Consider the following 373-nt stretch of genomic DNA (forward strand, 5'->3'; position numbering starts at 1 on the left):
TGTGCATACTAGACATATCGAAAGTCTGCTTGTACGAATTTCACCACGAGTACATGTCACCGCTGTATCACGACAAGTGCAAAATTATGTACACCGACAAGGACAGTCTTATATATCGTATAGAATGCGAGGACGTTTACGAGACTATGAAACGCGATATCGCTAGATTCGACACGAGCGATTATCCGGCGGACAATGCGTACGGTATGCCTCTCGCGAACAAAAAAAAACCAGGTGTGATGAAGGATGAGAACAACGGTGCATTAATGACAGAATTCGTTGGACTCAGAGCGAAAATGTACGCGGTGCGGGTGAGTAGTAAGTGGGCAGCTATGGGCCGTCAAAACAAACCCCCTCCACTCGACCTCCGGCG

The sequence above is a fragment of the Trachymyrmex cornetzi genome, unplaced genomic scaffold (genome assembly GCF_001594075.2).
Source record: "Trachymyrmex cornetzi isolate Tcor2-1 unplaced genomic scaffold, Tcor1.1 scaffold103, whole genome shotgun sequence".
Lineage (NCBI taxonomy): Eukaryota > Metazoa > Arthropoda > Insecta > Hymenoptera > Formicidae > Trachymyrmex > Trachymyrmex cornetzi.